At 57.2% G+C, this 27108-nt stretch overlaps 1 protein-coding gene across 4 annotated transcripts in view; it reads left to right on the forward strand.

The window, feature by feature from the left end:
• The window catches only part of LOC144943642 (plexin-B1-like), a 115170-nt gene that overhangs the window by 33108 nt on the left and 54954 nt on the right, over positions 1-27108 (forward strand). The window contains exon 2 of one of the 4 annotated variants that reach the window (XM_078871305.1): positions 2361-2544. The exons of the other annotated variants lie outside the window; for them this stretch is intronic. The gene's annotated coding sequence lies outside the window, so the exon portion shown is untranslated. The remainder of the gene's footprint in view (positions 1-2360; positions 2545-27108) is intronic. 4 annotated transcript variants of the gene reach the window in all.

A 27108-nucleotide genomic window follows, 5' to 3' on the forward strand; every position in this document is an offset into this window, starting at 1 on the left:
GCCGGCCGCTCGTATGCTTTGGCCCTTTGGGAATGTGTTCGGCATGGGGCTTGGAAGCCGCACGGATGGATTTGCGCGCAGGTGTTTTCTAAGCCCCGTGCTTTGAAGGCAGTGCCGGCCCGAGCCTCTTGGGGGCCCTAAGCAGAATTTGATTTGGGGGCCCCCCTCCCACCACGCAGACTCATCTGTGCTAGAAGATTATTGACACAAATGTCACACTATAATGTTATAGCGAATATTATAAACGAATACAGTGAGGTTATGTATTAATAAAAAATAAAAACAACACTTAAAATACTTCACTCTTTTATTAAAACTTCTGAATACAAACGGTCACAAAAAACATATTAAATAAATTATTTGCAAATGTGCATTAAATGTGCAATCTTTTAAATAAAACCAAAATAGACAAACATTAATCTAATCAAAAATAGAATGTTACAAAAAAAAAGATACTTAAATAATGAAAGCAAACATAAGAACAGCAAGGGTTCAACAATGTCAACTGTACAACAATGACCTCAAAATCGTTCCTTCCTAGCTTTTCTGGAGGCAAAGTCACTAATGACATCATTGTATGGTATTGCTTGGCCAACTTTGTTATTAATACTAATGACTGCAAGTCCACTTAGTCTTTCCTGGGCCATTGATGATCTCAAATATGTTTTTATCAATTTGAGCTTGGAAAAGCTCCTCTCTGCTGAGGCAACTGACACAGGCAGAGTGCAGGCTATCCTGAGAGCTACCCAAAGATTTGGGTAAAGCTCACACATCTCATTTTGTGAGAGGTATGTGAGAAGCTCAAAGGCAGTCATCATAGTTTGGGGAAGTTCAGGAAGACTCTCTATCTCTACTGCCAGTGCGCTACCATCAATATCAGCCTCCTCTCCACAAGAGAGTTTTTCCCCAAGAAGCTCACATTGTTCCCTCCGGACCTTTTGATCTAGCTCCCTAAAATTGAGCAGCACTCCAAAGTTCTCTTTAACCTCACTTAGAGACTTAAATCTATCCTCCAATGACAGAATACTACGGTCCACTACAGCATTAAAAAATGACACTTCCAGCCTCTTCATAGCGTCCACTATCGGCTCATCTGCAGCCTCATAGGCAAAGTGCCTTTTTGTAGAACGCAATCGCTTCTCTTTCAGCACTGCTTCTGTGTTCATCCGCTCACAAATTTCTTTAGCAGATGTCTGTGCATCACAGAAGCCTGTTTTTCGGTAACTGATAAGTTCGCCTTTGTTCTTTTTTACAAGGTTAACCGCTACATCAAGCTGCATGTTGGTTGACTGTAGAAGCTTGCTCGTGATGTTAATTTTAGACAAAATGTCACACCAGCCGTGACAAAGCAGCAGTTGTCGACAGAATTTTCTTGTCTTGAATCATTTATTCATTCATTCATTAATTCATTTATATCACTTGTTTAAGTTATTTAATTGTAAAAAAAAAACGATTCGGGGGCCCCCTGGTGGCCAGGGGGCCCCAAGCAGCCGCTTAGTTCGCTTATGCCTCGGGCCGGCCCTGTTTGAAGGCCTCAAGCTTTCTCATCTCGTTGCTGGCTCGGATATCGGCTGTGTTATTTCTGGGTGTTTGTCTTTATTAATATTGTAACAAAAATGTTGTTGCAGAGGGCCACGTTTGGGCTGGGCGGGTGCGAGGGGCGGGGGTGGGGGTTGTGGGGGATGGGTGGAGGCGTCTATAAGAGGGCGCTCAGCTGGTGCCGCGTCTTTGGAGGAGGGGATGAGCGAGAGCGAGGAATCTGGGGAAGCAGCCCTCACCCCAACCGTAGCACCAGCCCTACACCCCCAACCATAGCACCAGCCCTACACTTTCCCTGTCTCTAATACTACTGGTCGCCATAACACTAAGACTAGCAACTAAAACTAACAATTGCCTTAACACTAACAGTACCCGAACCCTAATGGTAGCCCTAAATCGAGATGAAAAACTAATTTCTTTAGACCTGCTTGTTGTGTTCAGTTCTTCGCCCGCACCTCCGATGAGCACGGTTGGCTACGTACGGTGCGAAAGAAGTTCAATAAACGGACATACATAACCCTAACACTTAAAATAGGATCCCGAATGCTGTATCTTACGCGAATATTAACACTGAGGCTTAACCGTGTTCCTAACATAGTTGTGACTGTATTCGTAGTAATAATAATGACCAGAGTTCTAACCGTAGCCCTCTCGTTGACACAGCACCCACTGAGGACATGGCGGGGGGGGGGGGGTTTGGCGGTGGGATCGAGCGCTCCACACGCACCGCCGCACTCTCCCAGCATAGCCCCGTGAGCCCCACTACAGCCACTGAGCCAACCCCCCGCCACCCCCCCCCCCCCCTCACTGTCTCTCCCTAGGAGTCAGGGAGCCCGGAGCGACTGTCTGCTCTCTCGGTGGAGAGGGGGGGGGGGGTGTGAAACGCCATCCTGGGCACGCGCGGTCGCCAAAAACAACCGTGACAAAATTACGACTCGAAATTGGATTAAGAACACAGCTCTAGGCCGGGCCGACTCGCTGATCGACATTCAACATTTCGCGGCGGTGAGCGAATGCACGGCGGCGTTGGCAGTGGCGGCGTCGTGCCCCCTCTTCCCCTCTCTCACCCCCCCCCCCATCTCTTTCTACCCTCTGTGCCGCCCGCGCACGCCGGCCCTGCTGTCGACGCCGCCCTCGGCGCTGGGTTTGCGCCTTCTCGCGCGCGGTTCGAGCGCCGCGGGAGAGATGCGTTCGGAGCTTCCCGCAGGAGGAGGAGGGGGAAGAGGAATGCCGTTTGGGCGACACGTCGCCCTGGATGTGGCCACGCAGTGAGGCACCGGGCCCACGATAATCCCTGGCCCCGTTCCACGCGGCGGCTCCAAGCTTTTGGGGTTTGCGTCTCCGCGAGGCTGGAGCCCGCTTATTCCCACTCACCATTTTTGGCCACGCTGTACAAACAACCAAAACCATGTCGCGCTGGCCTCACGGGACGTTCGAACGTGGCTTGGGGCCCAGCAGGCCCACGGGCGGTGCTAACGAGGACGCGTTCGTTGCGCGTGACGTCGGTCAGTCCACCGTGAGGACTCGGCGCAACCGTCGCCATCTTCGCGCGACTCCACTCGATGGTTGCCTGTGACGTCGGCGGGCGTGGCTCGGCTCGGCTTCTGCAGTGGAAAAAACGAGGTTCCTTTAATGCTCTGGGAAGACTGCAGATTTGCAGGGACGGAGTCTGATTGGTGTCCCGCTCAAATGCACATCGAGGCGGCGCTCATCTTCCAGATACAGCCCTGACCGAGCCAGTGGTGGAAATTCCACATTACTATGACGGAGGCAAGCTTATCCATAGGACAGCCGTGGTTGAATCCTCCCACAAACACAAAACGCGTACTCATTTTGATCAACCCGCGAAGGGATGATTGGCCAAGTAAACTCCCACCCGGGATTTCAATTTGTTTGCGAGCCGCTCACACACTGAGGAGGGGGAGGAGATGCCCAGTAATTGTTACAAACAGTGCGGTCCCCTTTCTCAAAAACTCGCTTTTTTGCCGGTCCAAGGACGGGTGTATATTTCTGTAAATCTGAAATATTCAATAGAAAAATTGTTCAGCTCATGATTTTCAATGAGGGGGGGAGGGTTGCCCCACGTGGAGTGGCGTCACCCGCTAATGGTTATTGGGGAGGGGTGCGACATGTGGAGTGACGTCACCCCCTCATTGTTGTTGTGGAGGGGTGCGGCATGTGGACCGATGTCACCCGCTCATGATTATTAACGAGGGGAGGGGTGCAGCATGTTGAGTACGCGACCTTCTTGTGCGTTAATGTAAATTTGCACGCGGGCATGAATATTAATGAAGGGGGGGGCTTTTTTGCAGTGACGTCACGCACGGATGTTGCATTGTGATGCGTAGATTAAAAAAATTACCGTCACTTTCTGTAAAGAAACGTCATATTTGAAGCGACTTTGCGTAATAAATTATTTAATTCAGCTCGACCTTCCTCTGCGTTAGTGTAAAAATCCACCCACTCATGAATATTAATGAGGGGGGTGGGCCTCGTGGAGTGACGTCACGCGCGGGACGGACAGACATTTATGGCTGATTATGTCCTATAAACCAAGCGACTGTAATTATTTCACAGACAAAGATCCCCCATATAACCTTAACAGACTGTTGGGGCAAGTGCTGTTAGCGAGCACCTATGAAGGCTGGCACGGTACAATAGGGGCTGGGTGGCCAGCATCATGCCCGACCGCCTTTGTCTCCCTGGTGGCGATGTTTACACACCACACCAGGTACTCGCTTGAGGCTGAGTCGACCGAGGGGAGGCCCAGGACCGGCTCAGATAATCGTCACCGGTGTTGGCTGTGAGCGATAATAACCCGGGTCACCGAGTTTGTAGTGCAGTGCACTCACCAGCCTGTAAAACAAACCCCACCCTCCCTACAGCAGTTCGCGTGAGAGATCCCGTCTGGCCGGTGTTTCACCTGGTCGTGTTTTACCTGGTCGTGTTTTACCTGGTCGTGTTTCAACTGGTCGTGTTTTACCTGGTCGTGTTTCACCTGGTCGTGTTTACCTGGTCGTGTTTTACTTGGTCGTGTTTTACCTGGTCGTGTTTTACCTGGCCGGTGTTTTACCTGGTCGTGTTTCACCTGGCCGGTGTTTTACCTGGTCGTGTTTTACCTGGCCGGTGTTTTACCTGGTCGTGTTTTACCTGGCCGCTGTTTTACCTGGTCGTGTTTCACCTGGCCGGTGTTTTACCTCGTCGTGTTTTACCTGGTCGTGTTTTACCTGGTCGGTGTTTTACCTGGTCGTGTTTTACCTGGTCGTGTTTTACCTGGTCGGTGTTTTACCTGGTCGTGTGTTACCTGGTCGCAGGCTCTGGATTGCCCTGAGCACTTCGTCAGCAGGTGGCAGATCAGCCGGCCCACTCACGGGGAGTGGCAATTTCCTCCGCGATATTTGAGGCATGACGGGCCCCAAAACCTCCGAGCAATGATCAGCGAACTTGTTTCTGGGTATTGGAGATCTTTCCCCTTCAGAATGGTGATTGAGTGTGGTGCTGCAAGTTACTGTTTTGATGTAGTTAGAATGATTTGTGATCGCACGCTACTGAGGCGGTTTCCATCTCCTTTGCAACCCGCGACCAACACTCATCCTTGCAGCGCCCGCACGGCTCTCTAAATCCCCGAGCGGAGGCTGCGGTAAACCTCATTCTCCGACGTGGGCTGTTTGTAGACTGTGGTTCTATGACGGCTTGGTACTGAGTGGGATGAGAGGAGGGGTTTCCTCCTGGAGGGGAGGAGGGCAAAGGTGGGGGGTAAAGAAGTGCCTGAAGGCATCACTCGGCGCTCCACCGATAATGATGAACGCAGCGGATCGTGTGGCGTATACCGAGGCAAGCTCGACACTCAGCCCCGCCCATTAAGGGAGCCTCAAGGTTTTTTTAATTGGGCTGCATAAATAAACCACGTGCACGGACACCTGCGAACGCGTGCAACAAACGGCTCTAGGTGACCACGCTTCGGGTCACTGTTGGGGCTCACGTTAGGGCTAGTGTCATTGTTAGAGAGAGTGTTCGTGTTATAGACAAGGGTTAGTGTTTGGGATAGTGTCAGTGTGACGACTCGTGTTAGTGTTAGGGTATATAGTGGCCAGGTCGCTTCTGAAAAAGAAGCTAATAGCTCGGTGGACTTTACCTGCTAAAATAAAAAAAGTTTACCTTTTTGTGTGTGATTTGCTTACCTTTCCTATACATTTCGCTCCTATCGTGCTTTTGTACTGTTTGTTGTAACTTTCTGACCCGCCCCTACTGGACATCTGTGAAAAAGAGCTTTATAGCTCGTCGGATTCCTCCAGGATAAATAAATATTCTGATTAAGATATTTATTCATAGATTTTAACCTCTGGGCGCTGCCCACCTCCCACCTGCTGCGCCCACCACGTGATGCCCCCCACATGATGCCCCCCACGTGATGCCCCCCACGTGATGCCCCCCACCTGATGCCCCCCACGTGATGCCCCCCACCTGATGCCCCCCACGGCTGCCCCCCACGTGATGCCCCCCACGTGATGCCCCCCACCTGATGCCTGCCACGTGATGCCCCCCACGTGATGCCCCCCACGTGATGCCCCCCACGTGATGCCCCCCACGTGATGCCCCCCACCTGATGCCCGCCACCTGATGCCCCCCACGTGATGCCCCCCACGTGATGCCCCCCACGTGATGCCCCCCACGTGATGCCCCCCACGTGATGCCCCCCACGTGATGCCCCCCACCTGATGCCCCCCACTTGATGCCCCCCACGTGATGCCTGCCACCTGATGCCCCCCACGTGATGCCTTCCACGTGATGCTCCCCACGTGATGCCCCCCACCTGATGCCCCCCACGTGATGCCCCCCACGTGATGCCTGCCACCTGATGCCCCCCACCTGATGCCCCACACGTGATGCCCCCCACCTGATGCCCCCCACGTGATGCCCCCCACCTGATGCCCCCCACTTGATGCCCCCCACGTGATGCCTGCCACCTGATGCCCCCCACGTGATGCCCCCCACGTGATGCTCCCCACGTGATGCCCCCCACCTGATGCCCCCCACGTGATGCCCCCCACGTGATGCCCCCCACGTGATGCCCCCCACGTGATGCCTGCCACCTGATGCCCCCCACGTGATGCCCCCCACGTGATGCCCCCCACGTGATGCCCCCCACGTGATGCCTGCCTCCTGATGCCCCCCACGTGATGCCCCCCACCTGATGCCCCCCACCTGATGCCCCCCACCTGATGCCCCCCACCTGATGCCCGCGTGAGCTTGGGGGCTCCAGCAGCGGGCCTCTCCCGTTGGGCTGGTGTGACATTTCTCTCGTGACGCGTGCTCAAATACATTTGTTTATCATTATTATTAACATCATCATCATCATCCTCGTTACGCTTGTTTTACCCAGGAGAGCCTTGCCGAGTCTCGTGACTTCACCAGGAGGGTCTCCTGCTATTTTTTTCGAAGTAGGGGGGCCGTAATCGCCGTATGTAATCCCAAACGATTAAATCTGCGGTGTGATTTTATTTTCGTGGTCCGTGATGCCGACACACCATGAGCCATTCTTGCGAACGAGGTCGCGGGGTTTCCTAACGTCCCATGTGAAGCAGTGGAAGATTGCGGCGATCAGCAGGCTTTGCGCGGCCCACACCGCTCATGGAGAAATTGCGACCGACGCCATCAACCCAGTGACCGAACGTCGATCAGCGATATCCCGGAGTCTCCAGTGCAACGACTCGAACCTGTGAATCAGGCGGCGCGTCGTATCTCTATGTTGAGTGGATCCGCGGCAATAACCAGGACGGCCTGCCAGATTCCAACCACGAACCCTCAGTCAACGAGCGAGCGAATGTGCCGCCACTGGCCCGTTGCGTCACGCGCTCCACGCGCCGGTGGCAACGAACGACGCCGTGCCGTTTTGGCACGGTGTGGCCACGTTATCCGTTGACTTTTTTGGTAGCACCGTGACTTTGACCTTTGCCTTAGACTGGTGAGGTTGCGAGACACGTTTGCAAAGTGTACCCAACGGAGTCCATTTACAAAGTCTACCCAACAGACGCGAAAGTTGCGCCGATAAGCTGCACCCCAAAAATATGTACGCTTGCCATGAAGTCCCCATAGGGACAGCCTTTACTCCATCGCTATGTGAAGTGCCTTATCTCGCTCCGTGCACGGGGTAGCCTTGTGCCTGCATTGCCTAATGGCGGGCAGGCGCTGCGCGAACAGAAGCGAGGAGGGATTGGTGGGGGGCTTCTCTCCCATGCGTCTCTACCCATTAACGCTAAAGGCTTTGTTTTTATTCCGCTCCACTTCCTCGTTGCACTCGCTATGGCCTTGCACAACGGCAACGCTAACGGCGGCGGGCGGCGTGTTGTGGGGGGGTCCCCCCTGTAACGCTCCGTGTGAACGCGGCGCCCGTGCCCGCTCTATCGCCATCCGTCGTGTGAGCTCTTATCTCCGCAAACCGAAAGGGGGGGGGGGGGGAGTACGAGGCGTCGTGTTTCATTTGCGTCGTTGGGGCCTGGGTGCGCAGAGCCCGTTGCTGGTGAGCGTCGCTGTGTCCGCCTTGTCTGAACCGGCCTCCCCTAGGTCGACTCATCCTGAAATGGGTAACTGGTGCGACATGTGAACATCGCCACGAAGGAGACAATGGTGACTGGGCGTGGCAGTGCTGGGCACTGAGCCCGCTCGTGTGCCGTGCCCAACCTTTCATAGATGCTCGCAAACAGCACTTGCCCCAACAGTCTGTTGAGGCTATACGGGGTATCTTTGTCTTTGTGCCATTGCACTTGTGTCGTCATCCTCGGCAGCCGTGATCTATCCACTGCTTGGTGAAGGCCTGGATGAACGCATTTGCAGCTCTGCTTGTGCACTCCGGTGCTTACCAAGGCCGCACCTCAAAGCTTGGTGTCCGGTGACGCCATCTTGGTGCCCAGTGACTCCATCTTGATGTGCAGTGACTCCATCTTGGTGTCCAGTGACTCCATCTTGATGTCCAGTGACTCCATCTTGGTGTCCGGTGACTCCATCTTGGTGCCCGGTGACTCCATCTTGGTGTCCAGTGACTCCATCTTGGTGCCCTGTGACGCCATCTTGGTGTCCAGTGACGCCATCTTGGTGTCCAGTGACACCATCTTGGTGTCCAGTGACTCCATCTTGGTGTCCAGTGACTCCATCTTGGTGTCCAGTGACCCCATCTTGGTGCCCGGTGACTCCATCTTGGTGCCCAGTGACGCCATCTTGGTGTCCAGTGACGCCATCTTGGTGTCCAGTGACGCCATCTTGGTGTGTCCAGTGACTCCATCTTGGTGTTCGGTGACTCCATCTTGGTGCCCGGTGACTCCATTTTGGTGCCCAAGTGACTCCATCTTGGTGTTCGGTGACTCCATCTTGGTGTGTCCAGTGACTCCATCTTGGTGTTCGGTGACTCCATCTTGGTGCCCAGTGACTCCATCTTGGTGCCCGGTGACTCCATTTTGGTGTTCGGTGACTCTATAGTGGTGTTCGGTGACTCCATCTTGGTGTTCGGTGACTCTATAGTGGTGTTCGGTGACTCCATCTTGGTGTTCGGTGACTCCATCTTGGTGCCCGGTGACTCCATCTTTGTGTCCAGTGACTCCATCTTGGTGCCCGGTGACTCCATCTTGGTTCCCGGTGACTCCATCTTGGTGCTTAGTGCTGCCTTCCTGGTTTCCACGGCCACCACGCTTGGTTCTTCCCGTCGTGTTGACGAGCGACCGACGGCCGCCATGGCAGCATGCTCCCGCAAACCGTCGCACCGCGGTTCAGGCAGGGGTGGCGCAGGGGCACACGCGGCGGCGCCGTGATAAATCCCAAGCGCGTGGTCTAATTGAAGGACCAAGAACAAGGTCCGTTGTTTGCGTCCGCTGGGTTTTGCCGGAGATTAATGGAGTGGTGCCGACCGCGGCGGGGCGGGACGCCGCCGCTGCCGCCACCGTGGCGTGCGCACGACGAGCGAACGTTAATGTTTCCTAAAACAAACATTAACGCTTAATGAGGCCGCCCTCAGCTCGTGTCCCCATCAATTATGGAGCAGCTCACTCTGCCCGCCACTAAATGCCTAAATGATGTACAGTGCGTTCGGTGGAGTCGTTTTAATTAAGAGATTACCATGAGATGCGGTTGTGATGATTCCCGCACCACCCTCCCCACTTCGCCTTTGCGGGGAGACACTGCTCACTGACATGAGAATGTGGAATTTCCTTCGCCAAATTAGGGTTGTTGAAGAGGAGCATTCAATCCCACGCCTGTAAATATGGGAAAGTTTGCTGTGATATAAATAATAATACTACAAAATAAAATTCAACCCTTTGTCAAACCACTTGCTGGATAAAGGCCTCCCTATATAATCCGATGCTTGACCATACTTCACCACACTGGTCAGTGCGAGTGTTTGTGAAAGCTGGAGGGGTGGGTATGACCGGTTAGGATGTCACTCGCCACCAATGTTAGCTCTGTCCAGGCATCGAACTCGGGTAACCCGGGTCCTTGGCGTCGTCCGTCAACAAACTGTTTCCCAAAGGTACCGTATTGATGGCCGTTATTTTTCCGGGAAGGCCTCGGCGAGTCCCGAAAATTCTTGTTGAGGTTGTCCGTGCATTGGTGGTTGTTTGGCCGATCGCTTTTTAAAGGAGCACTTTGCTTTTGGAGGAAACCCCAAAGTTTGTTGAAGAAACCCCACGCGCACCATAATAAGCACGACGATATTTATTAACTTTCCTACGACGTGCCATTGGTCACGCAAATTTCGTCCCTCGCAAATCTCCGAGGAACCACAGACGAGTGGGAAGGCGGCAGAAGCAGCCGAGCGGTGATGAGGAGCCGGTGTTACCAACAATGACCCAACCTCCGCAGTCCTTTTTGCATCAAGATTTTTCATTGAGCTAATTAATGAGCGCGTCTTTATACACGCGTCAGGAAACCGGAGCGTCGGGAGAAAAATCCAGTTGCTGACTAATGAGAGCTCACCAGTCCCGCTTGCTGTACCGCCGTGTCATCTGCTTATCGGCAACATGGCGAGCGAAGGGGCAGGCTGGTGACGCGACATCTTGTGACTTCCGACAAAAGCTGCGACTCGACTTTGGCGTCCGGCATTCTCGGCCGCACCCCGAGTCGCCACCCCGAGTCGCCACCCCGAGACGCCACCCCGAGACGCCACCCCGAGACGCCACCCCGAGACGCCACCCTCGCGCGCAATGTCTCCCTGAGGCAACGTCTCCAGCGGCAACCACCAGAAATAAACGACGTGGAGGGGGGGGGCGGTGGCGAGGGACGCGTTTGACAACGACCAAAAGCGTGGGGGTGGGGGGGAGCCCAAGCACGGTGGGGCCGGGCCCAAGCACGGTGGGGCCGGGTGGTGGGGGGGGCCCAAATCTCCTGCAGCCGTCATTAACGGCGGCCTCTGTGGGCACTGGTTGTAAAGATCGGCCTGTGTGGTGACGCTGTGAGAGGAGAGCGAGCACGGCGGTGGAATGCGTGGTTGTGGTGTTGGCGGCGATTGCCGCCCCACAACAATTGTACGCTTCTATGTTGAACTTCTTTGGTACCGTGCGTAGCCAATCGGAGGTGCGGGTTGAGTGTGGCTCTCGCGACGGAACTCTTTGGGCAACGTCCACACGACGGACGAAGCGCTCGGCGTCACGAGCACCGCCTCGCCAGAGTGTGCGTGCGTCTGCTGCCTGTGTGGGGAGCGGTAGTGTAGGTCGACTCAGCCTTAAATCAGTACTTGGCACGATATGTAAACATTTCCACTGGGGAGACCAAGGTGGCAGGGCATGGTGCTGGCCACCCACCCCCTCGTGTGCCATCCCGGCTTTCATATATGCACGGTAACAGCACTTGCTCCAAAAGTTTGCTTAGGCTGTACGATGTATGATTGGGTTGGCTTGCTGCTCTACAAACCTGGCCACCCAAGTTGGATTCCCACTCACAGCCAACATATCAATGATGAATATCTGAACCGGTCGTGGTCCTCGCCGAGGTGGACTCTGCCTCAAATGAGTACTTGGTTGCGGTGTGTAAACGTCAGCGTTGGGGAGATAACGGCGGTTGGACACACGCGGTTTCTGGCCACTCTACCCCTTGGTGCGCCACGGCGGCGTTCATAAGTGCTGCTCACTCACAGTGCTCTCGCAGCAGCCTATGTAGGCCACCCTGGGGGGGATGGGAGGGTGTTTTTCTGTGTTTTGTTTTACCTCTCCTTAGTTTTTGCTCTCCACGTTTGTGGTAGGATTTTTAACGAGAGCTGCCGCGAGATTTACGGCGTCGCCATCGCCACGGGCTCCTCACCTGCTCGCGCGCGGCCATGGCGCTAGTGTCGTGCGAGAGTGGTCATCCGCTCGCTCGCCATGTCGGTTTGTCCTGGCCTCTCGTGTCTCTTTACACCGTGGCCTCGTGTGGCCACGGTGGCAAGTTGGTTGCCCCTTGTGGCTCCACGGGTCTCTCTAAAGTGGGCCTGTCTCCCATTACATCTGGGCTCTCCTCTTTGGGTGTTTCTCTTGCTTGTCCGAGTGTCTGTGGTGTTTCTCTCTGCTGGCATTGTGTAAATTGTCGTCCTTGTCTTCTTGGAGTCTGTCTACAATGTGTCTCCTGTTTCTCTTGCGTGTCTCTGGTTAGTACCTTCCGGGGTCTCTGGCGAGTCTGTCTACCACTCGTTGCTCGTGTCGCTCTGGCCCAGGCCGCTGCTGCTGCTGTGCGTCCATGCGGCAGCCTGATCTTCCGGGCACTCGCATTCCTGGCAGCTTGTGGCCACGGTCCTAATCTCGTCCTAAATCCTTTGGGCAGCACCTCGGCTGTGGGTCAGGCGGGCGACGCTGCGCGGAGCTCACTCGAATCTCGCTCGGCGGAGCTTCTCCACCGCAAGCCGGCAGCTCGCAGGCAGGTCGAGCGATCCGGTGAGAGAGACGCCCAGAACGTGCATGGGAAGGCTGCAGCCCTGCTGCTGGCAGGGAGGGGCTTCCGCTGGAAGGAGCTCTCGAGAGAACCTATTGTGGGGGATGTATTTACACACTTTGTCTGCGAAAGCGACTGGCGTGTACCCACACTTTGCCCCACCACGCACGTGACCTGCTGATCGACCAAACGGGGATTCAGCCCTTCATGTGATTACACGTATAATTATTGTACAGCGTTGTGAGATGCAGTCCGCATGAATGACGTTCTTTAAAACTAAAATTGTTGCTATTAACTGTGGTGAACCCGTATTTTGTACGGCTGGGGTGAATGAATGAACTTGCACCGTTGTTTCCGTCGCGGCACCGGGAGATGACACCAGCGACCCGTGGATTGCGAGCGCGATGCGGTCACCATTCCACAGTGACGGCATCGTCTCGTCAACGCAGCCACATTCCCCGTATCCGCACTCCGCATGCCGATAAGCGCTACCGGCTTATCCACGAATAAGCCGGTCGAGCTTATTCGTGGATGAGAGGAGAAGGAGGAGGAATCTGTGGAAATGGCTGAACGAATCCGGTTATCCGCGCTCCTTTGCGGATAAGCGGAGACACGGGGGAGGGGGGGGGGAGACCTCCGTCAGAGTTGCTGGGTCACGGCCAGAGTGGCTGCAGCGGTCACTTCAACCCAGCAGCGTGAAGTGACCCCCGGCTCGCAATCACTCTCCCCTCTCACTCCCCAGTGAAGTTTCTCGTGGCGAAGCTATCGAGTGTGCAGGCGGTGCCACTGCACCACGATTATTGAAGGGGGTCGGTGGTCTGGTCGGGGGGGGGGGGGGCCGAGGGAAGATTGAATAGTGGGGTGGTGTTGGAGAGGGTGGATAGGGAGAATTTTAATTCCTTGCGCCAGCGCCGATGCCGACCACGCTGCTAGGTCACTGGCAGCGTCGTTAACGAGAGAGGGGGGAATAACTTAGGAGAGCACGCTGCGCAATTTCGCACGTACACTCCAGACGCTCTGAGGATGTGGAGCCATCGTTAGTCTGATCACGCAGTGGCGCTCCGCTTGGGCACGGCACGTCAACCAATTAGGTCCGCGATTCAGATGCAGAAATAAATTTGTCGGCCTTTCTTGACGTGGGAAAGTCAGGCGCTTTGAAGGAGGGCCGATTTACTAAAACGTCACCCGTTGCGTGTATTTTCCTTTCGGGGCCGCACGAGCACACAAACGGCGTTGTCGTTGACGAATGCGTCCGAGTTGTTTTTCTTTAGCGCGATTAACAGGAGGAGCGATCGTAAGATTTGCCGAGGTGGCGGACGTACTCCGCGCGCGCTCGCGCCTCCCGCCGGCGCCGAGACGATGGTGGCGGCGATGGCGCCGCTCCCTCTGGGTTGGTGCGCCCCGTCAAGCCAGAATCAGGATCAGAATATTTATTTATAACTGGAGGAGGAATCCGAATGAGCTCTGAAGCTATTTTTTATCACAGATATCCGGGTAGGTCAGAACGTTACAACAACAAACAATGCAAAGGCACGATAGGGAGTGCAACGTATAGTGAAATAAATCACAGAAAAAAATTAAACTAAACTATTTTTATCAGGTAAAGGCCACTAACCTATTTGCTTTTTTATTTCAGAAGTGACCTTGCCACAAATGATCGCTCAACAAAGAGGCTTATCATGTGGAAATTTCTAGCAGCAAATTAATCTAAATAATCTGAACACAAGTTTTTCTGAATGTGGAGGGAACAAACCGGAGGACCGAGAGAAAAAAATCCACGCGACCATGGGGAGAGAGACACGCAAACTCCAAATATGCAGCAGGCGTCAGGGTTGGGATTGAACTCCCGACCTCCTGCATACCAGGCGAGGAAGATCACATGACATCACCGTGGCGCCCCTTGAATAACTGAATAATAAATAAAGTTTTATAAGCCACCGACGCACCCCATGGGTAACGCCCGAGATTATTCCCAAACCAGAGGTGATTACCCTCATTACGACTCTTAACGGCGTTATTAGGATGACGTTGAGTTATTTGAGTGAGCTCATATCGTGAGTGGAGCTGCCCTAGAGGTTTGTGATATGGATTTGGCCCTGAAGGTGAGCGAGCGTTTGGGGCGAGCGTTTGGGGTGAGCGTTTGGGGTGAGCGTTCGGGTCGTGCGTTTGTGCTGGAGGATCTCATGACTGTCGTCTCCTCGCATCCTCGTATGCGGCTCTGAGCGAGTTCAAGTGACAACCCACGAGAGACCAGGATGAGTCTCGGTTGCGAGAGTTACACGGGGCATCTGTTCTGCCAGTAGAGGGCGATTGCTGCTGTGTGTAGAATCCCAATTGAGTAGGATTCTGTGTAAAATTTCGAATTTGCACAATTGGACCCTTTGATGCTGGCAGGCAATGGCCTAGTCCTGCAAACGGTGCGGGGAGGGAGGGGGAGGGGATCTGTAATGTCCACAGCGAGGGAAGCGGACGGTGCGTGGCATCGCTCACCGCGGTTATCAAAACACCGCAGCATTAACCGGGGCGGCCGCTCGATTTGAACGCGGCGAACTTTTCTGCGGCGAGCCGCGAACGCGCCACCGCTGGGCTGCGTCCGCCGCTCAAGGGGAGCGCGCGCGTGTGGCTTGCGCAGCAGGCGGCAACGTGCTGCATTTGCATATTGGGGGAGTTTCACTTGTACGCCCCCGCTCGGCTCACACTTACACTGCGGTGGACGCGCTCTGAATCTGCTTGCCGTCGTGGGGGTGCACAGCCGTGGAGATGGGGGTGGTGGGGGGGGCCGTGGTGGTGGGTGGGGAGCGCGTGGGGTGGCATGCGGTAGCGATTTAAGTAAACAAAGCGCTCGTTTCACAGAGCCACATTTTCTGGTTGACGGAGTTTCAAACGAACGCGTCGGAAGTTTTCAGAATTTATTCATTCATTTATTTTTTTTGGCCCGCGATCACCTTTCGTTCGGTTGGGGATGGGGGGGGGGGTTTGGGATTGGGTTAGGGGCGTGCCCCCCTCTTCCCGCTCGCCCCCACCCTGCTCCGCTGACCCCATGGTGGTGGCGGTTGTGGATTAAGGGGGGGGGGGGTGCCGTGCATGTCTGTACTCACGTGGCGCGGCTGTCCCACGGCGGCCACGCCTCGCCGCCCGGGAACAAAGCGCGCACTCGCGCTAAATGAAGTTGAGAATAAAATGCTTGAAACTAAAAATAGCAGCGGACAGAAGAGAGAGGAGATGGAGGCTTTGAGCCCGGGCCATGCCGCCGCCACCGCCGTTGTACCCGGCGGCGGGCGTGGTTCTTCGGAGGATGCGGTACTCCTCCGCTCGCGGTGCCGTTTGTGCCAAGAGTGCGCGACGCGACTCGCTGACCGCACGCGCGCAAATGCACGCCCAGATGAGCGGCCTGGTGCACCGCCGAAGTCGCTGTCGCGGCCGGTTTCTCCCGACCGTGCCGTCGCGCGCCGGACTCCCCGCCGCTCCGATCGCGTCGTCGATTTGGCGAGGAGTCGCGACGTTTCGTTCGCGTTGCGCCGGGAGCTTCGTTAAGGAGGGAAGAGCGAAACGTCGGACATCGCGCCGAACGACGGCGCGTGGAATAGCATAACCCGAGAACGCGCCTGAGGGCCACGCAGCACAACGGCCGCGACAACCCAAGCAGTCGTACACGTGCGGTGATGCTGCATTGGCAGTGGTGCACAATTAACAAGAATTCAACACGTTCGTCAATAACAACACCGCGGCCTTAAAATAAACAATATGCAGTGGGTGACGTTTCAGGCAATGGCCCTTCTTCAGAGCATATATACAGAGTAGTATCGAATATGCTGAGGTTAACACCTCCCTCCCTTTTCCCCCCTACCATCCATGCTGTCGACTCCCTGCCCATGTTCAATTCCAGCATCATCGCCTCTCTCGTCCCCTGCCTGTGGACCGACTGTCCCCTCCTCTCAAGCACAAACACGGCATGGGGCGCCGCGGTCGTGGGTTCGTTTTCCGGACCCTGACGATGCCTGCTGCTGTATAGTTGCTCTCTCTCTCCCTGTGGTGGCCGTGTGGGTTGTTCTCCGGGTTCCTCCGGTTTTTGCCCTCCCTCCACATTTAGAATCATCACGTGGTTAGATAATTTGGCTGCAACTACGAATTCCTACGTGTGGTGATGATGATGATGATAAAAGCCACTCCGATGATGGGCTAGCATCACGCGTGTCCAGGTCGCTTTTGAACAAGGGGCTCATAGCTCGGTGAGCTTTACCTGGTAAAGCAGTCGTGGCGGTAGTGGCGGTAGTGGTGTAATAGAGACACCCTCCCTCCCCTTTGATGAACACGACCCATTGTGCGGTGCCGCCGTCCCGCGAGTTACGGGAACATCGAGGAGACATGGTGCCCGCGAGGCTCTCCGAGGTGTTGGGGGGGTCTTTGGGGGTTGTTGGGGGGCACGGGGAACCTGTCGCCCCCACCCCACGCGGTGGGACGTGCATTTCGAGCGTCGCTCGTGCAAACGCGCCGCTCCCGATACCACAGGCACGTGGCAGCCCCGCAGGCCCCCCGAGTCGGCCATTGTTGTGCCGCGCCGGGGCAGGTCGGGACGTGCAGCCGCCCCGCGGTTGCCGGGGCGTGGCGCGAGATACAGACGGGGGGGGGGGGTGGTGGTGGGGGGGGGGGTGATGTCGCTTGGCTATTTTGAAGTGGGGGGCCACGGACGTGAACGGACGTTCGACGACGACGTCGCGGCAGCGCCCTGCCCCCCCCCCGTCCTCCTCCCCCTCTTGAACTTGTTCTCGGTTGAGAGCGTGCGTAGATTGGCAGCGTAATCCCCGCAGGAATGCCTGCTTCGTGTAATTGGCTTAGTCTGGGTGCCGTGGTACGGCGCAGCACAGAGCCGCGTCCGTAAGCTCCCTTTGCGCGCGCCCTCGCCGCTTGCCGTGGCGGCGGTGGCACGAGAAGGCAAAGTGAACCGGGGAGTGGGCGGCAAGGTTCACCGGCTCCGCTCGCGCTGCCACCCTAGGCAACGCCGTGCCACCCAGGGCTGTTGTGCCACGTCAGGCCACCTCGTGCCACTCCGTGCCACCCCCAGCCCATTTTGGGCCACCCTGTGACTTCAGGTGCCTCCTTGTACCTCCCTGTGCCACACTGTTTCTCCCCACACGATCTGTTATCAGCCTGTGGTAACCTAGACCATCCTCTGCTTCCCCAGGCCAGGCTAGGCGACCCTAGACCAAACCCGGACCTTCACATGCCACTCTGTGCCACCCCGTAAATGTAGCTACCTGTGGCCACCCTGCGCCTCCTTGTTCGACGCCGCTCCTCCCTGTGCCGCCTAGGTATGTACGTTGAACTTCTTTTGCACGGCACGTAGCCAACCGAGCGAATCGGAGGTGCATCACCGGCTGTGCTGGCGATGTGGGGGGGGGCGGGGTTGTGGGAGGCAGGGAGGGGGGATGGCAGAGATCTTTATTTTCCTGCTGGCGTCTTCCCTCGGTGCGAGGAAGTGGTGAACAATGGCGGGAGGTGGTCTCCCTGCACGACGGTGAGCCTCTCTCGTGAGCGGGAGCCGCTTCCTCCCACAGGCATTGTTGTTATTCCGCTCGGACACCGCAGCGGCGGCGACGCCGAGCCCTGTGCCAACACCCCCCCCCTCGCTCCGAGCGCAGTGGCTGGCCGTGTGTCCTCATCTTGCGCTGGTGGGGTACGGGTCAGGTGCTGTTGCCTCTCATCCGCTATGTTGTACGGTACGTACGTTGAACTTCTGTCGCACCGTACGTGGCCGACCGTGCTAATCGGAGGTGCGGTATAATCCGAGCGAAGGTGGGGGTGAGATGGTGACCTCCCTCTCCCCGATGGCACAGTCCAGGTGGCCAAAAAACTGGGATGTGTCAAAGCGGAATAAGAAGAATAGCTCACAGAGGGGAGCACTGCCGGCAGGCGCGTCTTCTTCTTGACAGCTGTACGATCGGGCGTTCGTGCATAGTTGATAACAGCCGGGAAGTTGCGTTGCCCTGCGACATCGAAGGGCTATAGATCTCCCCCAGGACGGCTACTCGGAGAAAAAGAGAGGACAATACTGGGAGCAGGTGGCAACCCCCCTACCCAAATCCCCTGCCGGTGTAACCTGTGTGCGGCGGTGGTGGCAGTAGTTGGGGGTCCGCAACAGGCGGCGGCTACTGCCGCTGCACCTGAGTCAGGTGCTCGGGGCTCGCCCGGCGCTCACCCCCGACGATCCGCGCTCCCCCAGGACGGCGTCCGCGCCACGCTCGCTCCTCTCCCAACTGTGCCCCCTTTGTTTTCTGCCGGTGCCTCCTAACACGCCCCCCCCCCCTCCACCCCCTGACACCGTCCGCCCTCGCGTGGCCCGGAGAATGAGCGGTAGTTCCCAAGGCGGCGGCGGCGACGTCGTCATCGTAGGCGTCCTCGCCGGTCCCCGCGTTCACAAGGGGACGCTTTGTGGCGGCGGCCGCAGCTCAGTGTGAGCGTGTGTCTGTGTGCGTGTGGGCCTGGATGCGTGTGTGCATGAGTGTCTGTGTGCGTGTGGGCCTGGATGCGTGTGTGCATGAGTGTGTGTGTGCGTGTGGGCCTGGATGCGTGTGTGCATGAGTGTGTGTGTGCGTGTGGGCCTGGATGCGTGTGTGCATGAGTGTGTGTGTGCACATGCATGGGGAGTTGTACTGTTGCAGTTAGTGCACTGCGCTCCGAACCTGGCGGACCCGGGTTCGATTGCCGCTCACGGCCAACACCAGTGACGATTATTTGAACCGTTTCTGGGCCTCTCCTAGGTCCACTCAGCCTCAAACGAGTACCTGGTGAGATGTGTGCCATACCAGGGATCTTTGTCTTTGTGTGCGAGAGTGTTGAGTCTGCAGGTGTCCGGGTGTGCACGTTTGTTTGAGTGATTGTATGTGGGGAGCGGTTTTGCGGTGGTTTGCGCACTGCGCTGCGAAGCCAGGGACCCGAGTTTGATTCTATCGTTGACAGCAGCCAACATTTGAATATCTGAACCGGTCCTGGCTCAGCCTGGCTGCCTTTATCTTCCACACCCGGAAGATAAAGGCGGCCGGTTGTGGTGCTGGCCACCCCCCCACCCCCTTGTGTGTTTTATGTGTGCGTGCATCCATGTGTTTGTATCTGCATCCGTGTGTGCGTGCATCCATGTGTTTGTATCTGCATCCGTGTGTGCGTGCGTCTGTGTGTTTGTGCGCGTGTCCGTGTGTGCGTGCGTCTGTGTGTTTGTGCGCGTGTCCGTGCATGTATCCATGTGTGTGTGTAAATGTTGGAGCAAGACGAGGTAGAAATGATCAATCCGCTGCTGAATGAAGGCCTTTCCCCTGATGGTTCCGTAACGTGACGATCCATCCAGTACCTGCCCACGAGATCGATCTCATCTCGCTCCATCTTTTGGCTGCGGTCCCCTCCCTCCCTTGGCTGCTACCCAGTTGCTATTCTTGCCCGTCGGCCATCATCCCTTCCAATGACGTGTCCCGGCCAAGGTCTCTTGCTTTTTAAATTCACGCTGACATCCGTGCGTACGCGCTTGTTTGTGTGTGCGTGTGTGCTTGCTGAGAAATGTATAACGACAATTTTACTTCATGAGAAGGAACGGAATGTCATAATTGCTTGCACTCGGAAAATCTCTTCACTGGAAGGAAAAACACAACCGACTCTTTGGACCTCGCTCCTCTTCAGGGCCAGCGTTTACTTTTTACGTTGCCCGTTATGCAACACAGGCGCCGCGCGTGCCCTCTCGCCTCCGTGACCGTCGCAAAGTTCCGACTCGGACCCCGAGTCGTGCTCCCCTCGTGGACTCGTCGGGAGTGGCTCGCCCCCCCCTCCCCCCCCCGACCATGCCGGTGGAACGCGGCCGGTGCCCGAGCGCCGACCGCACGGCCTCGCGGTGCCGGCGTCCACGGCCCGCGAGGGCGATCAAAGAAGAGGTGACGGGAGGGGAGAGACACTTGATCCGCTCTCCCGAGGATTTGGGTGGAATTTTTTCGAAAGCATGCTTCACTTCCTGGCAAGCTTTCCCCCTCCGCTAAATCCCCCCCCCCTTCCCACACCATCCGTCACATTGTTGCGGGTAAATCGGGTTTGACGGCTCCCGGAGAGTGCGCCAAGCGGCTGCCCGCACCTCGCTACGCGGAGGCTCGTCCCCGCGGCTTTTACCAACACGGCGGTGCTGGGGGCCCTGTCCGTGGCCGCCAGCGCAACCCCACTCGTGGAGGCGTTCTTTGGATTTACGACGAAGTTCGCCAGGGCCGCGCGGTTCCGTGGTTCCGCGGTTCGCCGGGCAGTTTGTGGCGAGTGCCTGAGGTCTCGTGTTAGGGGGAGAAGGGAGAGATGGGGAGAGACGACGTCTTGGAGAGGGAGGGAGGGAGGGGAGGGGGAGGAGGGCAGGATGGAGATGTGGGTTGGGGGGGGTTTCTCAAAAGGGAGAGCGGTGACAAAAGTGACGAAGGAACCAGGCGATGGGGGTCGATGGCTGCTTGAGTCGGCTGGGGGGAGTGGGGGATAGCCCAGCCTGCCCTCTGGACATCTGTCACAAAGAGCTTCATGGCTCATCAGATTCCTCCAGTATAAAGAAATATTCTGATTCTGTGGGCCGCTTGGTGGGCAATGCAGCTCGGCTTTGCGGGGCTGTGAACTCCACTCCGCTCGATTTTACAAACCGAATGCATCCCCTGGTAAGGGGGTGCTCTCCATCACCGTTACGCAATTAACGGGATTTCCCGTTAATTCTCCCGTTAATTGCATAATGGTGATCGCGGCCGCGCTGCTGCGTCGGCTTTTCGGGGTCGTGCTGCCGCACGGCTCTCCCACGCGCTCTCCCACACGGCTCTCTCACACGCTCTCCCACGCGCCTCTCCCACACGCCTCTCCCACGCGTTACGGACTTCGACCGTCGCACGCGTTGCTCGGCACGACTTCGCGTTTGTGAATCGGGCACCGCACACCTTCCGGATGTGTTTTTAAATCTCCCATTTGTGCATCGTCTTCATCATCGCCATCAAGGATCCACATCTACTGTGGCTACTGCTGCTGTTGCCATGGTTACGGTGCCATTGCGATTGAGGGGTCGTGGCCCTTAAGCTTCGTGGAAGATGGAAGCCAGAGAGGTTCTGGGTCGGAGTCTTTCAGGAGGCATTCCTGACTTCTTCTTATAAACTCCATTTTGGCGTTCTAAGCTTCACCATCATCACGTTCGAGAAGGTTGAGCGCGTCGGTCCCAAAGGTTCATTGCGTGCCTTCAGATTTGTAGTGGTGGTGGCGAACGACGTCGCTGAGGGCCCTGGTGGAATGGGGAGGTGCGCGTTATCCACGGTCCGCCGGGACTACCTGCCGAGTGGCAGCCGCAGAAGGGAAGACGCGTGAGAGGACGTCCACGTTGGAGTAAGACGGCTCGTTGAATCCCTGGGAGACTGAGAGAGATGGCGTCCGCTTGGTTTGGGAGGCCTTCATCCAGCAGTGGATTACGCAAAGCTGCCGCTGCTGATGTGACTTTAGTGTGCGCCGTTTGCTTTGACCAGACGAGAACCCAAGATTCCGGGATAGTCTCTCGCTTGCGAGAGTGACCTCGGGTCACCAAAACGATGGACGCAACAACCAAGCAAGCGAGCACAGCGGCGAGGCGAACGGGCGACGGCGACGATGACGGTGCAGCCTGCCACAGGCCTCTGCCGGTGGCCGGAGCGACCGAAGCTTTGGCGGCCGCGTCGCCGTTGGAGATGCGAGGGGGGGATCCAGGCCCCACGCAGCGCGCCGCTAACACAGGCACGCGATTGTGCGACGCTGGCACGGCCTTGAGGACCGCACTCCGAGGTGGCCGAGGAGCGCGGATGCCCAGGGGGCGGGGTGGGGTGGGGTGGGGGGCAGCCGGGAGGACCCAGGAGGGGTGAGGCCGGTTTAGGCCGGCGTGAGAGTGCGAGTGTGTTAATGTGTGAGGGATTGTGTGTGTGTGGGTGAGAGCGAATATGAGGGTGTTTGAGAGTCGGAGGGGGTGGTGTGTTTTGAGTGTTTGTGTGTGGAGGAGGAGGCTCATAAAGGAGGCTACAGGGCAGTTCAAGGCAGTCGCCCTCCAACAACAGCGGAAGGCGGAGGAGTAACGCTCACAACGAGCTGAGCGCCGGGCGAATAATACGCAGCGAGTTGGCACAGTGGGGAGCACAGGCCGGGCATCTGCCGGTCATCTCGGTCTGTCAACCCATGGCACCTGGGTCTGTCCCGTGATCTCCTGTCGGCTATATACTTCACGTGGCCTCAAAGTGCACCTCGCCTGGCACAAGCGCTGTGGCGATGTCACCACCGCTAAAGTGGCTGTTGTGTGAGCGAGTGAAAGAAGTGGGAGAAGTGGGAGCGTGTGCACATGTACAGCCATGATGTCAATCCACTGCTGGATGAGGGCCCCTCCCCACGCCGTCCACGTGGTGGTTGTTATTTAACTGTGGCCTCACCATTGTTACCATCGTCATCACTGTCATCATCATCATCATCATTGCTGTAATCATCGTCATTCGTATGATCATTATGGTGGTCATTCTGATCATAATCATTAACTCATCAACGGTTGATGTACAATCTCATCTCGCCTCCCCCACCGTCCCAGCCACAGTGGCACCCGTGATGTGCGTGGGGGGTAGCAGCAGCAGCAGCGCATGAACTCAGCCCCACAGTCGCCAAACTCGATTTTTCTTTTCCTTTTTTTATTCCGCCCCACGCGCCCGCACGCCCACGCGGTTCTTTTTAAGCAATCTGCGTGTGTTGCTGTTTGCGTGCGTGTGCGTGCGTTGCTGTGTGTGTGCACGCGTGTGCGTTGCTGTGTGTGTCTGCGTGTGTGCGTGCGTTGCTGGCTGCGCCCGTGAGTCCGCGAGCCGTGCGAAGCGCCTCTTGGAAACCATCGCGCGTGTGTGGGAACGTGTGTGCGCGTTCATGTGCGTGCGTCTGTGTGTGTGTATATCTGCGTGTGTGTGTATATCTGCGTGTGCGTGCCACTGGGGTGACAAAGGCGCCCGAGCGTGGTGCTGGCCACCCATCCCCTCGTGTGCTTTGACGGCCTTCATAGGTGCTCGCTAACAACACTTGCCCCCACAGTCTGTTAAGGCTATAAGGGGGTCTTTGTCTTTGGGGCGGGGGGTGCAGTGGTGAGCGCACCGCGCTACGAACCCAGGAACCCGAGGTCGATTCCAGCTCACGGCCAACCCCAGTGACGATTTTAACCGGTCCTGGACTTCCCCGAGGTCGACTCAGCCTAAAATGAGTACCTTGTGCGGTGTGTAGTAAACATCACCACTCGGGAGACAATGGCGGCTGTGGTGCTGGCCACCCACCCCCTCGTGTGCCGGCCTTCATAGGTGCTCGCAGACAGCACTTGCCCCGAGAGTGTGTGAAGGCGATACGGGGGATCTTTGTCTTTGTATACAGGAAGCGGGAGTGTAGTGGTCGGCCTGCTGCTCTACAAACCTGGCCACACGAGTTCCATTCCCACCTCACGGTCAACACCGGTGGACGAATCTCAACCGGGTCCTTGGGCCTCCTCTAGGTCGACTTGGCCTCAAATGAGTAGATGCACCTGGTGCGATGTATAGACATCGTCACGAGGCAGCCGGGATTGGTGCCGGCCACTACACCACCCCCTCGTGTGCTACTCGCTAACAGCTCCTGGCCCAACAACTGCTAACCGGCTGTGTGTCGTCCGAAATGAACCCCGTCCCCCCACCGTACGTACCCAGCCAATGACGCTTCCACCATCGCACCTGATGCTGCTTGGCGTGCATGGGGGGGGGGGGAGCGGCCCCCTTGCCACAACCCCTGCCAGGAACCTCGTGAAGCGAGGCGCAGAGGCATTCTCTCAGAGGAGGCGACGGGCGAGAGAGCCTTAATGGACTCGCGGGGCTGGCTGACCTAAGCGAAGGCCGTCTGTTTGCGTTTGTGTCATTTGTGTGCACGTGTGAGTCTGTCTATGTTTTTCGCCGTGTTTGTACATCTCTGGTTGGTACGTCTGTGTGTGTGCGTCTGTGCGGGGGAGCATTAGCATAGCGGTTAGCGCGCTGCGCAACGAATCGGGTGACCCGAGTTGGATTCCCGCTCGCGGTCAACACCGGTGACGATTATCTGAATTGGTGCTGGGACTCCCATCGGTCGACTCGGTCTCAAACGGGTATCTGGTGTGCGGTGTGTACACATCGCCACTGGGGAGACAAAGGCGACTGGGCGTGGTGCTGGACACCCACCCCCTGGTGTGCCGTGCCGGCCTTCATAGGTGCTCGCTAGCAGCACTTGCCCCAACAGTCTGTTAAGTCTACACGAGGGATATTTGTCTTTATCGTGTATGTCTGTCAGAGCGACTGCGTCTCCGCGTGTCAGCACGTGTGAACGCATGCGCATCGGTGTTAATGCAGGGGGTGGCCCGTGTTTCGGCAGGACGTCGCTATTGATGCAGGCTGCTGGTGTTAATGCAGGGTGCCTGGGCCACCTGGCCGGGGTCGCCATTGGCAGGGGAGTGGCGTGGCGGGCACCAAGTTGCTACGGCTGCGTGCCTCCGTCGCCGCCTTCGGGGTCGCCCGCGCGCAACGCCGCTGTGCCGTCGGTCGTGCCGAGTTTGTGTTTTCGTCCTCGCTCGTGGGGCACCGGAACGGAAGCCGCTCGGAGGTGGTGTGGGGAGGGGCAACCGGACCTCCAGGGCCACTTGACCACATCAGCTGGACCGCCGATAGAGAGTCACGTGACTGCTGGGGGGGGTGGGGGGGGTCGCTGTGCCTGCGGGGGGCGGCTCTCGAAGGGCATCTTTGACCGAGTCGCCCGTCACCGAACTCCACGGCACTCAGAAGCTCTGAGCAGGCTTTGAAATGGGACGGTGCCTGCATGGGTGACCCCGCCGTGCGCGCCAGGCCGTCGTCGTAGGCTGCTGCGGGGAGGCTACGTCGTGAACGTACGTGGGAGGGCTGCGTGAGGGTGGGGGTGGGCCTTTGTGGCCTTTGGGGGCTTGAGGCCTGTTGAGAGATTCCACTGCTGTTGGGGTGTCCCACTGCTGTTGGGGTGTCCCACGGCTGTTGGGGGGCGGGGGGGGGGGCACTGGCTGTCGGGTGGCTTCACAGCTCTTGGGTCGCCCACGAGAGGTGCGGTGCCGTGGTCACCTGCCCAGCGTTCGTCGGTAGTCGGCTGGTTGTGTGTGACCCCGTGCCACAGCCAGTTGCCGTGTGTTGTTGGGTGCACTTTGAGCACGGGCCTGGCTTTTGGGTGCATGTTGTAAAAGAACACTCCTTACACACCCCCCCAATCCTATGGGTGGGGGGGGGGTCAGGGGGCGGCCCCGTGTCCTCAGATCACTGCTGCGGCGTTGGTCGGCCGGACGGCGGCCTCGTATGCGGGAGATGCGGCCGTCGTCCGTCTCGTTGGACCCCAACACGTGAGGGTTGCCACCTGTCCTGCTTTCTTTTTCTCCACTGGATCTCGTCCTCTTTGTTGAGGAGCTAGCAGCTGTCTTGGGACATCAGAAGTCTTCTCCAGGATATTAAGATGCCTATTTTTTTTTTGTCGTGCGCACGATGATAAACAACGATAATGTTCCTCCACTCGACGGTGCCGGGGCGGCTCGGTGGGGGAAATTGACTCGGCCCATCATCCTTCCAGGGGTGGATAAAATTGGTACCACTTTGTGGGGAGATTAACAGTGGATAGTCCCCTCCCCCTCCCATCCCGCCTCCTCCCCCCATCCTTCTTATTCGCGTGAAACTCTCCCCTCTGCCCGTAGTACACAGTACGACTTTTATTGTGAGATCCTCTTCCCACGCTGTGTCGTCCTGCAGGCACGCCGGGGCGCGGCTCCGCGCCCTCCGCCGGCTTCCTCTGCTCTTGCGCGGCCAACCGGGCGCTGGATCGAGAACTTGATTTGTGGGTTTTGGCGTCTCTCTGGAAATTTGAGCGGTTCCGGTGACGTCCGGTTTGGGCGGGGGGGGGGTGTAAAGGGGGGGGTCTAAAGAGGGGGGGGGTGGAGGTGCTTTTGCGCCAGTTGATGGAGGAGGGGCGGGCCGGCGGTACCTGTCCGGCGAGCGGCGCGCACCTGTGTGACGGAGCGAGCGAGCGGGTAGGGGGTGGGCAGCGCCGCGGAATTTTTGCCGGAGGGTGAAAAACTGGCAAGCGACGCGGTGTTCATTTCGCACACCTCTCCGCACCCCCCCCCGTCCGCCCGCCTCCTTTGGGGCTGTGCAGTGAGAAGGTGGCGCGCACGTCGTTGGAAAGCTGCCTTAGCGTTGGAAGCCGGTGGATTTTTGTGAATCGGAAAATGTAAATGAGACTTCAACCCCATTCGTTCATATAGGAACTCCCTTCGACCTTGATAGCCTACGATAGGTGACGTTTTGGCCAATGGGCCTTCTTCACAGCACAGTGGGAGGCTGCCAGAGAGGTCGGGTTCAACTAATCTAACGCTTGTTTTCCGGTTGCTCGCTCGGCTTCGCGCAGACAAGAGACGGAGGATTTGCGTTTCATCGCCAGCAGTAAGCAGTGCAATGCCTTGTGTGAGCTGCCTCTCGAGTCCTTAGGCAGGCCCCTCCGTGCACTCTGGGGCACCCTCGGTGTGCTCTGCTAAGAGTTTCTTTTCTACATTAAATGCGGGAATCTCCCGTGGGGAGGGAGAAGACGACCGCTCGCTAATGGATTGCGTGGGGGTGCCCACCACCACCAACTGGGAGAGGCGTCGCTTGCGGTGAG

Source organism: Lampetra fluviatilis, chromosome 32 (assembly GCF_964198595.1).
Source record: "Lampetra fluviatilis chromosome 32, kcLamFluv1.1, whole genome shotgun sequence".
Taxonomy (NCBI): Eukaryota; Metazoa; Chordata; class Hyperoartia; order Petromyzontiformes; family Petromyzontidae; genus Lampetra; species Lampetra fluviatilis.